Source organism: Rousettus aegyptiacus, unplaced genomic scaffold (genome assembly GCF_014176215.1).
Source record: "Rousettus aegyptiacus isolate mRouAeg1 unplaced genomic scaffold, mRouAeg1.p scaffold_m13_p_6, whole genome shotgun sequence".
Classification (NCBI taxonomy): Eukaryota; Metazoa; Chordata; class Mammalia; order Chiroptera; family Pteropodidae; genus Rousettus; species Rousettus aegyptiacus.
Genome location: NW_023416309.1, coordinates 74,288,301 through 74,302,726, shown reverse-complemented (window position 1 = coordinate 74,302,726; position 14,426 = coordinate 74,288,301). Strand labels below are relative to the sequence as shown.

Below are 14,426 nucleotides of genomic sequence, written 5' to 3'. Positions count from 1 at the left end.
CAACCTGATGAATGATACCATCATCCAGTCATTAATCTAACAATTCAGTCAATACGAATAAAATCCCTGACAGATATCGTTAACTCCTCCCTTCCCTAATCCCCACATCAAACCTGTCACCAATTCCCACTGATTTTACCTCCTGATCGCTCTCACATGCGCCCCTTTCCATTCCCACTACCACCGTTCCTAGTCCACGCTGCCACCTTCTCTCTACTGCTTCACTCTACTACTTCTCGTCTTGTCTTCCAGCTTTCTGACTTCCCTTTTTCCCATTCCCCACTGGAGTGGTCTTTCAGAACTTCAGATTTGCTTAAATTATTCTACTGCTTGAGTCTATGGTGGCCATGCCACACTGTACGTGCCTGATCTCATCTGATCTCAGAAGCTAAGCAGGGTGGGGCCTGGTTAGTACTTGGATGTGAGACCACCTAGAAAGACCAGGTGCTGTAAGCATTTATAAATAAGTAAATAAGTAAGTAAGTAAGTAAGTAAATTCTTCTACTGCTTGAAATGCATCAGTACCTCCTTATAACCCGCAGGAGGAAGTCTAAGATTTTAATATGGCCTTTAGAGTCCTGCGTGATCTGACCTTTGTCTACCTGTCCAGTCCCATCTCTTAACACTCCACCCTTCACTCTAGATCATTCTTTCTTGTGCCTGGACTCTTCTTACCCCTTATCCCCTTCTGCATAACTCTTATTTATTTAGAAATTTCCAGTACAGAATTTTTTTCTTTAGAAAGCCTTTTAGGACTTCCTAACATCTGGTTAGGTGCTTGTTTCAGAGATTCAGCCACCACATCTGTTGGTCCACTGATCCCCTCTATCGATGAAAATCTCCCTCCTACTGACCCTCAGAAAGGGCACCGTGGAAACACATAAGCTGCCTTTCTCTATCTGCTCACTACTGGTGACTGGACAAGGGTGGACACTTGAGTCAGACGCAATTAATCCGTAGACTTGCCATTTATATAATTTTCCAGCTGCAAAAGTAATTGAAAAGGTGGAGAAAGTGAGGCAGCAAATAGCAGGAAATAAGGTGGAAAGTTGTATGGAGAGAAGCCATAATGTGGAATAAGGCCCATGAAGCTGTTGATGTTTTGCTGCATTGGTATCAGGGTTTTTAGTTGTAAGAAACAGAAAATGTTCTGGCTAATATAGGCTGAAAAGGAATTTATTAAAAATATATTGGTTACTTCACAGATTTGTAAGTGATGGCTAGACAACCAGACTTAGACCTACATAGCTAGGAATAGTGCCCAAAACCAAGCTGCAGAACCTGTCTGGTGAGCTAAACTCTGCTGTAACAGCAGGTCACTGAAGCTTGCACCACTCCAGCTGCTGAGCCAGGAACTCAGTATTATCACAAACTCCCCCACTGCAGAGTGAGAATGCTGCACCACCCCCACTCCTTTGTGATGCTAGCTCCTGATTCAAAGTCTACGTTGTAAGTCTGATTGGTCCTGTGCCTATGACCCAGCTGCAAAGGAATCCAGGTAAGCAAATGTCTGCTATTTTCAGCTTCTGTAACAGGAGCCAAGTTGTTCTCCAAAGATTCATAAGTGGAAGGATTCTGTAGACATAAGAAAGAGATTCATATGCTTGGGTAATTACTGAAATGATCCTATGTGTTTTTTTCTTCACATGTCAATGTCCTGAATTTTTTCTAATTTTGCATCATTGAATGTTTGGGATGAACCCTACTTGGCAATTATGAATTAGTCTTTTAATATAATTCTAGGTTGGTTTGCTTACGTTTTATTTAGTTAGAAATAATATTTTCTAAGTTAGAAAATAGGAGCGGCCTGGGTGATGTCAGGATCATGGCTGAGTGAGTGACTTCATTGTTTCTCCACTTAAACTCACAAGTCAGACAATTATAATTCAATAAAGGATCCCTTTCTCAATACACAAACACACCTGAAAGGTCCATGTATCAGAATATCTAAAGGTTGGTGTATTGGAATGAGTAGGGGAAGTGGAGAGAGTAGGGGAAGTGGAATGAGTAGGGATGGTAGCTGCTGATACAGTTCAGCACCCACAGTGTCTTCAGCGAGAGTGACAGCAGAGGAAAAGTCAGGCTACAGCCCTCACACTGTGGCCTGACATGTATGAGGGGCAGAAGCAGTTTCTCTCCAGAAAAATTTCCTTTTCCCTCTCCCCATGGTGGCAGAGCCGGGTAGAGGTGGTTAGAAAGCTTAAAATAACACAGTGGTCCTGATAAGCATTACTGGAAGGGGATCCAGAGCCGTGAGGTTGCAAACTTACATCTGCCCCACACTCCTCAGCAGAGCCTGATAAAGGAAACTGAGATGTCCCAAGCAGCATAGCAAAAAGAAAGTACCCTACCTATCAATCTGCTGAATTGTTGAGAACAAAACAGTATCTAAACAAGAAAAGAGTTCACTACTTGAAATATACAGTCAGAAAAATAATCCATCAAATACCATAAACAACCAAACTAGGGAGCACAGAAAGGAAATGAAAAGTTTCCAGAAACCAAACTCAAAGTCATAGAAGATGGTGATTTAAATGACAGAGAATTCAAGATTGTAGTTATGAAGAAACTCAATGAAATACAGGAAAATAAAGAAAAGCAGTTCAATAAGCTCAAGAATAAAATCAAATAAAAGGAGTACCTTACTGAAAAGATTGAAACTATAAAAAAGAAACAAAAAGAAACTCTGGAGATGAAGAATTCAATAAAGGAGATGACTCCACTAGAAAGTATTGAAAATAGACCAGACCAGATGGAAGAAAGAATTAGCAAGCTTTAAGTTAGAAACCTAGAAGTCTACAGCCATGCTACCCTGAACAAGCCCGACCCCGTCTGATCTCGGAAGCTAAGCAGGGTCAGGTCTGGTTAGTACTTGGATGGAAGACCACCTAGCAAGACCAGGTGCTATAGGTATAAAAAAATAAATAAATAAGGGATTGTAAGATGACAAGGTCCTTGCAATCTGTGAGGTCAACCAAGGGTTCCCTCACCTAAAAAATAAAAATAAAAAAGTAAACAAAGGAAAAATAATAGAAAACTACCAAACCAAAATAGCAGATAGATCACAAGGAAAAAAAAAAAAAAAAAATGGAGATATAGAGTGACCAGGAAACAAAAGATAAAATGGCTGTGTTAAGTCCTCATATATCAATAATCACCCTGAATGTAAATGTACTGAACTCACCAATCAAAATGCACAGAGTAGTGGGATGGATTGAAAAACAAAACCAAGCTATATAATGCCTGCAGGAGATTAATCTCAGCTCCAAAGACAAACATAGGCTCTAGGTGAGGGAGCAGAAGATAATACCTCAAGCAAATGACATCCAGAGAAAAGCAGGCATAGTAGTAATTATATCAGACAAAATTGATTTCAAGATAAAAAAGGTACAAAGAGACAAAGATGGACATTTCATAATAATAAAGAGGACAACTGATCAAGCTGACATAACAGTTATCGATATATATGCACTCAAACTGAGAGCACTAAAATATATAAAGTAATTACTAACAGACATAAAGGGAGAAAAAGACAAAAATACAATTATAGTAGGAGACCTGAATACCCCATTGATAGCAATAGATAGATTATCCAGACAGAAACTTAATTAAATATTGGCCTTAAATGACATATTAGATAAAATGGACTTGATACTAATAAAACTTTCAATCTCAAAACTATAGAATTCACATTCTTTTCAAGTGCACATGGAACATTCTCAATGATAGAACATATGTTAGGGCACAAAACTAGTCTTTATAAATTTAAGAAGATTGAAATCATACCAAACATTTTCTGACAACAATGTTATGAAACTGGAAATTAAGAAGAAAGTTGAACACTTCAAATAAGTGAAGATTAAACAACATGCTAATGAAAAAATATTGGATAAAAGATACATAAAGACAAATGAATATGAACATATGACATACCAACATTTTTTGGGTATAGCAAAAGCAGTAGTAAGTTTATAGCATTATAGACCTACCTCAAGAATCAAGAAAAATCTCAAACTATCTAACATTGTACCTAAAAGAACTAGAAAAGAAGAACAAAAAAAACTCAAAGTTAGCAGAAGGAAGAAAATAATAAAAATCAGAGTAGAAATAAATGAAAGAGAACAAAAAGACAATAGAAAAAAATAATGAAACAAAGCAGGTTCTTTGAAAAGAAAAACAAAATTGACAAATCTCTGGCTAGACTCACCAAAAAAAAAAAAAAAAAAAAAAAAAAAGCAAAGATTCACATAAATAAAATTAGAAATGAAAGAGGAGAAGTTGCAGCAGATACCACAGAAATACATAGGATTATACAAGAATATTATAAGGCCATACACCTCTAGATTTGATAACCTAGAAGAAATGGAAAAATTCTTAGATATGTACAATCTACCTAGACTAAATCATAAAGAATTAGAAAACCTAAGTAGACCAATCACTAGTAAGGAAATTAAAACAATAATTAAAAACCTCTCAAAAAACAAAAGTCTGGAAATAGAGATTCTACCAAATAGTCAAAGAAGACAATACCAATCCCTTTCAACCTATTCCAAAAACACTGAAGAGGAAGGAATACTTCTTAACTCATTTTGTGAGGCCAAATTTACCTCGATACCAAAACCAGGCAAGGACCACACACACACACACACACACACACACACACACACACACACACACATTATAGGCCAATATCTCCGATGAATATAGATACAAAAATTCTAAATAAAATGCTAGTAAATCCAGTACAACACTATGTTAAAAGGATCATACATCATGATTAAGTGGGGTTCATTTTATGATACAAGGATGGTTCAATATCCACAAGTCAATCAATGTGATATGGCACATTAACAAAATAGAAGGTAAAAATTACAAGATAACATCAATAGATGCAGAAAAAGCGTTTGACAAGAAACAACATCCAGTTATAATAAAAACACTCAATAAAATGAGTATGGGAGTTAAATTAAGTACCTCAACATAATAAATGACATATATGGCAAATCCTCAGCTAACATCATACATTCAGTGGTGAAAAACTGAAAACTTTTCCTCTAAGATCAGGAACAAGACAAGAATGCCTACTCTCACCACTGTTATTCAACATAGTACCTGGAAGTCCTAGCCAGAAAAAATTAGACAAGAAAAAGAAATAAAAAGCATCCAAATTGTGAATGAAGTAAGACTGTTGCTCCTTGCAGATGACGCAATTCTATATATAGAAAACTGTAAAGACTCCACCAAAAAACTATTACAAACAATAAACATACAGTAAAGTTGCAGAATACAAGATCAATATACAAAAATCCATTGCATTCCTATATACTAGCAATGAAACATCAGGAAGAGAAATGAAGAAAAGAATCCCACTTATGATTGCAAGATAATGGATTAAATAGGAATAAACTTAACAAAGAAGGTAAGGGACTTGTATACTGAAAACTACATTGTTGACATTTTTGAAAGAAGTTAAACAAGACATAAAGAAATCTAAAGATATTTTATGTTTATGGATTGGAAGAATTAACATTGTTAAAATGGCCATATAATCTAAAGCAATATACATATTTAATGCAATCACTATCAAAATCCCAATGGATTTTTTCAAAGAAATTGAACAACAACTATATATATATATATATATATATATATAAACCCTCAAATTTGTATGGACTACAAAAGACTTCAAACAGCCAAATAATCCTGGGGTCAGGGTAGGGAAGAACCAACCCAGAGGTATTACACTCCCTGACTTCAAACTACACTGCAAAACAATAGTAATTAAAACAGTATGGTATTGGCAGAAAAACAGAAACACAAACTAATGGAACAGAATTGAGAGCCCATAGATATAGAGAATAAACACAAAGATATTAGAGAATAAGCTGACGGTTGCCAAAGGGGGGAGTGGAGAGATGTGGGGAAAGTATTTTTTTTAATTTTTAAAAAGATCTGAGAGCCCAGAAATAAACTCACATATATATAGGCAACTAATTTTCAACAGAGGAGCCAAAAACATATAATGGAAAAAAGAAAGTCTCTTTCAATAAATGGTGCTAGGAATCTGAAGAGTCACAGGCAAAAGAATTAAATTAGACTGCTATCTGATGCTGTACACAAAAATTAGCTCAAAAAGGATTAAAGACTTGAATATAAACCTGAAACAATAAAACACATAGAAGAAAACATAGAAACTAAACTTAAGGCTACTGGCCTTAAAGGGGGTTTTGCGAACTTGACCCCAAAAGCAAAGGAAATAAAAGCAAAAATAAATGAATGAAACTACATCAAACTAAAAAGTTTCTATATAACAACAGAAACATCAATAAAACAAAAAGGCAACCAACTGAACGGGAGAAGATATTTGTAAATGATACCTCTGATAAGGAGCTAATATCCAAAATATATAAAGAACTCATACAACTCAACAGCAACAAAACAGTCCAATTAAAAAAGTGGGTAAAGGACCTGAATAGACACTTTCAAGGAAGACATGTAGATGGCCAACAGATATATGAAAATATATGCTCAACATCAGTAATTATAAAGGAAGTGCAAATCAAAACCACAGTCAGATACTACCTCACACTCGTTGGAATGGCTATCCTCAATAAGACAAAAAACAACAAGTGTTGGAAAGGATGTGGAGAAAGGGGAAAATCTTCACACACTCCTGGTGGGAATGTACATTTGTGCAGCCACTATAGAAAACAATATGGAGATTTCTCAAAAAATTAAGACTAGAGCTACCATATGACCCAGAATCTGTCTTCTGAGTATCTACCTGAAAAATTAGAAAATACTTATTTGTAAATCTTTATGTACCCCTATGTTAATTGCAGAATTATTTACAATAGGCAAGACATGGAAACAACCTAAGAGTCCTTTGATGGATGATTAGACAAAGAAAATGTGGTTCATATATGCAATGGAATACTACTTGGCCATAAAAAAGATAAAGCATTGCCATTTGTGACAATATGGCTGGATCGTAAGAGTATTATGCTAAGTGAAGTAAGTCAGATGGAAAAGGACAAGAACTATATAATTTTACTCATGTGGGATATAAAACAGAAAGCAACAAATGAACAAATGAAATAAACAAAAAACAAAATCGTAGATACGGATGACAGAATGGTGGTTACCAGGGTGGGGGGAAATGCAGTGGGTAAAGGGGGTCAAGTATAGAAAGGTAGTGGGCATATAATAGAATATAGATGTCATATTATAAAGATGCACATCTGAAACTTATATAACGTTATTATTAACCAGCCACCACAATAAATTTAGTTTAAAAAGTACAGAGCCTTACATATTAAAAAAAAAAAAAAAAGGTTTCTTTTGTGGGGCTTTTTCTTTTTCTGTTTGTTTCATTTTGTTATGTCATCTGAGTTGTAAAATAAGTTGGAAATTTTTGTAGTCTCTAGAAAAGTTAAGAGATCTTAGGGATTTTCTGCTCTATGAAGCTTTGGTAGAATTCACCTATAAAACTGTCTGGACCTGATGCCTTTGTGAGATAGCTCCTTGAATATATTTCTAATTCCTACTCTAATTATTACTATGTTGGGGTTTCTATATCTTGAGTCAATTTTGGTCACTAATATTTCTAATAAAATATGTATTCCATATAGCCGTTCAAATTTATTATTGCAAGGTTGAAATTTTATTCTTTTATCATTTGTTAAAATCTCCAAAACTGTAGTTATGAACACTAATATTGTTTATTTGTATTTCTATTCCTTCCTCACTCCCTTACCCCCTTTCTTTTTTCATCAGACTTGCCAAAAATTAGTCTATTTTATTGGACCAAAGAACCAAATTTATTAGTTTTACTAGTCAATTGCTGTGTATTTTTTCCATTTCATGATAAATGTCTACTTATATCTTTAATAATTCCTCATACTTTGAGCTTATTTTTATGTTCTCTTTCTACCTTCTTGAGTTGAAATCTTAGTTCGCTTATTTTCAATCTTTTTGCTTTTCAGGTAAATCCATTTAAATTATACTTTTTATTTGAGTACTACTTTGTTCCATCTTACATATTTTATCATTAATATTGTTGTTGAACCCATTCGCTGAGCTTTAATTTCAGCTATTATATTTTTCAGCTCTGAAATTTCCATTTGGTTCTTCTTTAGATCTATTTCTTTGCTGAAGCTATTTTTTTTTTCATTTGTTTCAAGCACATTCATAATTTCTTGTTAAAGCATTTTTATCATGGCTGCTTGAAAATATTTTTTAAAGAATTCTAACATTTCTGTCCTTTGGGTGTTGGCAGCTCTTATCTTTTTTCATTCAGTTCTTGGTATAATGGATGATTTTCGAAGGAAACATGACCATTTTTGTATTATTTTATGAGTCTCTGGATCTTATTTAAACCTTCTGTTTTACCAGGCTTTCTCTGACACCGCCCTGGCAGGAGAGGGGGGAGGTGCTCTTTTTCCACCAGTTGGAAGTAGAAGTTCAGTTCTCCAGGAGGCCTCTGTTGACATCTGATTGGGGGAGGGGCTTCTCCTCATTGCTGGGTGAGGGAGAGAGTTCTAGTTCTCTATATGGTTTCACTGCCACCTCAGTCATGGCCTCATTAGTGCTATAATAAGTGAAAGTTCTGACTCTTCAGTAGGCCTCCTCTGACACTTACCCCAGCAGGGAGTGTGAGGGATGATGCACTATGACTACCAATCTAGGATGGAAGTCCAGGCTACCCCATGGTCTCTACTAACCTTGTAGTATGGGTGGCCTCATTACCAGCTGGCTGGGGTAGAAGTCCCCACTCCCTACTTGACCTTCTTGGAAACCACCCTGGAGGAGATGCTGGGGTGTTTCATTATATCCTGGGGAGGGTGGAATTCTAGACTCACCACTCAGCCTTTACTGGTGTGGGTGTGGGTGAGGCCAGTTTATCTGAAGTATTTGGCTGGAGCAGAGTGGTTATTTCCTAAGTTTTCTGTCTTGTTAGGGCTACCCTTTTCCTGGTCCTTTGGTGAGAGAGAGAAGGCTTTTCTTGGGTCTCTTTTTCATCTGTGGCTTGGTGTTTCCAGGTTGCTGAGCTCACCTTCAAAGCTGGGGCATATGAGGGAGAAGGAAAACTTAAGGAACTCACTATCAACTGTCCCTTGGGTCCCAAGGTCCCTAGCTTTTTAGACTTCTTCTTTCCATCTTTTATCTTCTTATGTTTGCTTCATCTATCACGTCCAGTGTTTTAGTTGTACTTGGCTGATGGAATAGGGAAAAGTACATCTACTCCATTTTCTCAAAAACAGAAATCTCTCAGGTGGATTTTGCTACCTTTTATTAAAAACTTTTGAATTTATTGCAGTTGGCAATAAACATCCCATGTATGTTGCGATGGTTAATTTTATGTATCAACTTGGCTCAGACTCACCACTTATTAATATTTTGTCTCATTTGCTTTATCGTTTTCCCTTTCTCAAGTATTTTTCCTGAACCACTTGAAATTAGAGACATAATGTCTCTTTACCACTAATATATCAATGTGTGTTTCCTAGAAACATTTTCTTATATTTTCTTATATAACTGTAGTATAGTTATTAATTTCAGGAAATTTAATATTGATACAATACTATTATTCATTTCACAGTTCATATTCCAATTTTTCCATTTGTCTTCAAATAATAAGCTGTTTTCTTCCTAGTCCAGGATCCAAGCCAAGACCATATGTCTCGTTTCAATTAGTTCCTTAACCTGTCTTTACTTTTTATGACTGACATTTTAGAAAACTACAATCCAGTAATTATGTAGAATATCCCTCAATTATGTAGAATTTCCCTCAATTTGTCCGATGTTTCTCATGATTGAATTTAGGTTACATTTTTTCTGACAGGAATATTACATAAGTGATGTATCTTTCTCAGTGCATCATATCAGGAAATACATTATGTCAATTTGACCCTTTACCAGTGATGTTAAATTTGGTAAGTTGGCTCAAGTGAAATCCACCATGTTCATCCACTGTCAAGATTCTATTTTTGCTTTTGTAACTAAGGATTTTGCTGGGAGATACTTTGATACTATTTAAATATCCTGTTCTTAATCAAATTTTGGCCCACAAGTTGCAGCATCTATTGATGATTCTTGCCTCAATGAATGTGTGTGTGTGTGTGTGATTTAAGTTTATTCCTTTTTCCTTATAACCAAAAGAACTCAACAAAAAAAAAAAAACAAAAATTAGAATCAGAAGTGGAGTTACATGGAATTAATCCTGAGTGTCAGCAGGTGGAATGGAATGTTTCTATTCAATGTTTGCATGGCAAAGCTACTAATGAAGCTGTCCCCTGGAGTCTTGTGAGCTCTAAGCATGAGCACTGTGTCACTGGTAGATTTGATGGCTCTGGCTCTGGATCAGTTCCAAGAGGGAAATTGTACTTTGAGATCTCTAGACTTAATTAGTTACTGTACTGTAAGTTCCTACAAGCCTACCAAAGCTATTAAGATACATTGTTTTAATGTCTGTCTACCCCTCAAGATGGCAAGCTTCGGGACAGCAGGCACTCAGAAACATAGTCCATGCTCTAAGGCAACAGTTCCCAACCTTTTTGGCACCAGGGACCGGTTTAATGGAAGACAATTTTTCTACAAACCAGGTTGGGAGGGATGGTTTTGGGATAATTCAAACGCATTACATTTATTGTGCATTTTATTTCTATTATTATTACATTGTAATATATAATGAAATAATTATATAACTCACCATAAGGCAGAATCAGTGGGAACCCTGAGCTTGTTTTACTGCAACTAGATGGTCCCATCTGGGGGTGATGGGAAACAGTGACACTTGACATGTGTTGTTTATGTCCAGTTTACTCTATAATCTCATACCATGGTGATTTATTAATCCTAACAATTATGCCTCAATATCCTCTGCTATTTTGTCAATTCATCTAGTTATGGTGCTGGCCAAAAGAGGAACATGTGCCACCTTTTGAACTGCAGTGTCTCCTAAAAGTTAACAACAAATATCCTTAGCAGCCGGCAGGATCAACTCTTCTCCGATAGTAAAGGGCTTCTTAGCTTTAGCAATGTGGTTAGCCACTAAGAATGATGCTCTCAGTACGGACACATTTGATGAAGCGGTGGTCTTCAATAGTTGCTTCTGTTCTTCATGTTCATGTTTTTCTTCTTTTGAAAAACTCCAAAGGCTTGTCTTTTAATGAAGGGTGCTTGGTCTCCATGTGGTGATGCAGTTTTGAAGGTTTCGTGGCTTCGTTGCAGCCAGTTACCACATATTATACAAAGTGGGCTTGGAGAATATGAATCACCTGTTGGCAATGAACCCATAATTTAAGTAGGACTCTTAATATTTTAAATACAGCCTTCTTTTTGCTGGCAGTCTTAGAGTCTTCCGCTGCTCATCAATGGGCCTTTCCCCCTTTTTAAAGAAGCTCTCCAGTGATGTTACTTTTCACTCATTTTGGCTAGGGTTAGCTTGTGGGCTTACCAAAACTGTGACTGAAACAAGTGGGCAGAGCGTGAACCCTATTGTGAATTGCACATGTGAGGGATCTAGGATGTATGCTCCTTATGAGAACCTAACACCTGATGACCTGAGGTAGAGAGCTAAGGTGGTGATGCTAGCATTGGGGAGCAGCTGCAAATACAGATGAGGTTTCGATACATTGCTCACCTGCTGCTCATCTCCTGCTGTGCAGCCTGATTCCAAAGGGCCACTGATGGTAGCAGTCCATGACTCAGGGGTATTGGGAACCCCTGCTCTAAGAGATAGAAATTGTTGCATGGACCAAGGGAGAAATGACCACTTTAAATAAGACACCTCCTTTGGCTTCTCTCTATGAGTCTCAAGTCTTGCTTTCATATGCTTCCCCTAGTGTCTTATTATTGTCTTAACAATGATCTTGCCAAAATACTACCTGCATGTTTGCTGAAAAGATGCTCCCCCTGCTCCCTTGTTCAACAACACCAGTCAAGCCATGTTTCTACAGGGATCATGTTCACCGTTGTGCATTTTGTTCATTGTTGTCGTGCCAGTGGTTGGTATGGTGTTTAATGAATATTTCTTAAATAAATGAAGGAGAGGTAGGGTCTGTGATATCCTTCGTTGAGCAGAAATTCTTAATTTTAATGTACTCAAATTCATCAATATTTCATTTTATGGTTTGTGGTTTGGGTATCTTATTCAAGAAAATTCCACTCCAAGGTCAAAAAGGGCTTATAGTTTTACCTTTTGTTTTAAAGTCTTTAATTCATCTGGAGTTTACATTTGTATATGGTGTGACGTAGGGATACAGCTTTATTTCCTTTGTCTCTTTGGCAGCTACTTACCCTATTTACTACTCTAACCTGTTCCCCCTGACAACATCACTAACTTTATTCTATATCAAGTATGCACTTGGGCTGTTTCTGCACTCTCTATTCTGTTTCCTTCATTTGTCAGTTACTAAACAGTACCAATTGTGTTGTGTTGTGTGTGTGTGTGTGTGTGTGCGTGCGTGTGTGTGTGTTGTTTGTTTGTTATGACTTTTGTGGTATGTTTTATATCTGGCAGGGTGATTCCCTCCTCTTTACTCTTCCTTTTCAAAACTGATGTGGCTATTATGTACCTTTATAATGTCATACATTTTAGAACAAGTTTATCAAGTTCCCCAAAATTTAACTTATATGTTATTTTAGGGAGAATTTATAGATTTATAATATTGTGTTGGCCCTTCCAAACAGTTTATCCCTCAATTTATACTGAATTTTTATGTCCTTTGAGAGTTTCAAGTTCTTCCATAAATTGGAAAAGTTTTTTCCAAGTTTTACATAAATGTAAAGAGCAGTCTTAATTATTTTATGTTCTGAATACTTTCTAGATTTTGTTACTATCACAAATGATGTTTTGTTTTGTATAATTTCTAGTTGATTATTGCCAGTGTAAAGGAGAGCTATTAGTATTAAGTTTTTCTTGTATCCAGCAAAGTCTCTGACTATCTTATTGGTCCTAATGGTTTCCATATTGTTTCTGGTAACATTTTCTACAAAGGTAATAATATCATTACAGGTAACAACAGGCTTACCTTTTCCCTTCCCGTCTCTATACTGCTTATTTAATTTTCTTCTCTTAGTACGTTGGCCAGGACCCCCAGTATTGCAGTAGTGGCAATCCCATCTTCTTTCTGTCTTTACAGGGAAGAAGGCATCATTAACTATGCTAATTATGGGTTTTACATATATAGTCTTTTTAAAGTTAAAGAAGTTGTTTCTATTCCTAGTTTTCTGAAGTTTAAAAATAAAAATTAGGCATTGCATTCTATGTTTTTTCTATTTCTAATCATACAATCATGTGATGTTTCTCCTTAAGTCCACTAATGCAATTAATAATATTTATCGATTTTTCTGATACATTATTTGAATTGGTAGAAATGGTCTCAGCAGCACATAATAGAATACCAGCAATAGTATCTTAAAACCCGGGAGCATTAACTTCTTAACACGCAATCTGGAGGTGAGCCATCTCAGGTTGGTCTAGCAGCCCGATGGTGTCATCCAGCAGAAAGAGCCTATCTTTCTATCTTGACATCGGTACACTGACTTTTTGTCCTCATACTAGTCACATCATGGTTGCAAGATCGTTATCATATTTAAAGGCATAAATCTGGTGGTGAAAGGGAGAGAGCAGAAGCAGGAGCACAAAACTGCTTTACTTAAGTGACTCTTCTTTTCCTGGCAGAAGAAAAGCTTTCCCAGAAGACCCTTCCCCCCGTAGACTTGTCTTAGTGCCACTGGTCAGAAATAGATCCTGGCACTTCTGGCTGCAAAGGAGGGTTGCATTCTGAGTGTATGGCAAAGGAGAAATGGATGGCTGTGACTGATTGTGACTCATCCCTTGGGGTTTGGCACAGGCTGCTCCTAACAAGATGGTGTTCTGTCGGGAAGGAAGAATGTGGGGCGGCACATCATCCTTGCACGTCTGGGAAAAACTTGACTTAATCGGGTTGAACAATTTCTTTTTTCAACAAACTTTTGAATTTTTTTGGCCCATATATTATTCAGGATTTTCACGTTTGTGTTCATAAGTGAATGAGGCCTATACTGTTATTATTTTTGTGCTGTCCTTAGCTAAAGTAAACATTTCATAAAATTAGTTGGCTTGCCTTCTTTATCCATTTTCTGAACAACTTGTATAAAATGATCCATTCCTTGAAAATTTCGTAGCACTCACCTGCCAAGCTACCCAGGTGTGGGCTCACTGTGAGGAGAGATCTTTCATCACCATTGCATCACCACTATTCTTTACAACTGCTCCTTTATGCTTCAGTTACTGATATTCCCTCCCTCCCTTTTTTGTATATATAAAGTAGCACTTCTTATTAATAAACCAATGAATAAAAAAATCTAGCCTTGGGATAAAGTGAAGAGGATTTATTGTTTCAGATTCTTGCTTAAGAAAGCCTTCTCTCATGTTTAGG

At 36.4% G+C, this 14,426-nt stretch overlaps 2 pseudogenes; both read left to right on the top strand.

Moving 5' to 3' along the window:
* The first annotated feature begins 337 nt into the window (after positions 1–337).
* Positions 338–456, top strand: LOC118604776 (annotated as a pseudogene).
* A 2,338-nt stretch (positions 457–2,794) lies between these two features.
* On the top strand, positions 2,795–2,913 carry LOC118604764 (annotated as a pseudogene).
* Positions 2,914–14,426: the final 11,513 nt, after the last annotated feature.